Genomic DNA, 1,058 nt, shown 5'->3' with positions numbered 1-1,058 from the left:
ACTTGCCAATAAAGGAATCAAACAATGTGTGGGGTTTACATCCAAGAACACTTGTTGATTTCATTATCACTTTAAAAAAGTCTTTGCCAAAAAAAAAAAAAGAAACAGTCATACTTTTTTAAACTCGCTATTGATATTGCCTCTCCTTGTATTTTTAGCTTATTCCAAATGGGTGCATAATTCACTATCAAATTATTAATTCTCCCTTACCATTTCTATAATCAAAATAATTGTTATTCTTTCTTTCCCCCAACATGTGAAATTGTGGTTTGTGTCAGTATGTTTGTGTGTGTGTTTGTGTGTGTGCATGCCCCTCCTTTGTCTAGGAAGTGTAACCTTCCATTCAACTCTGTCTTGAGCGAAATTAATGAAAAGGAAAAACTAACCACTGCAGAATGTTAAAACACGTACTAAGCACTGGGCACATAATACAACTGATGAGAAAACTAACTTACATTTTTACAATATCAGAATTGTGCTGGTTTTTGCAATTACTGTCTATGACTCAGATAGTAAAAATAAAAATAGATAAATAAATAAATGCAAGGAAAGGAAGGTGACATAAACCACATTGGGCATCCATGTGCATGGAGGTCTTATTTGCATACAGAACTCATAACATACTACACTTTCAATTTAATATCTCGACTAACCCTCTCTGCCAAGTTTTGACATTCTGGTTATCATTTACACATTTGCAGCTGAGATTTTAGGCTAATAAATGACTTTTTAATAGACACACTGTTAGAAAATGAGAGAATCAACTTAAGAACAATCTTTATCAGAAGGAAATAGCTGGCCACCAACCTTTCCTGTCCCATCCCATTTTATGCTAGTTGTGTAGAAGATCACAAGTATATATACATACATCTACATAAATATGTACATACATGCATGCACATGTGTATATGTGTATATATGTGTGTGTATTCTAGTAAATATTTAATTTGTACCACTGTGCACTTCTCATTTTTATTTTTTTAGTTTGTAATGTTTTTTATTTAGTTTTAAAAGAGAGAGAGAGAGTTCAAGAGGGAGAAGGGCAGAGAGAGAGAGAG

The sequence above is a fragment of the Suricata suricatta genome, chromosome 11 (assembly GCF_006229205.1).
Source record: "Suricata suricatta isolate VVHF042 chromosome 11, meerkat_22Aug2017_6uvM2_HiC, whole genome shotgun sequence".
NCBI classification, from domain to species: Eukaryota; Metazoa; Chordata; class Mammalia; order Carnivora; family Herpestidae; genus Suricata; species Suricata suricatta.
Note: the sequence above shows the minus strand (reverse complement) of the source record.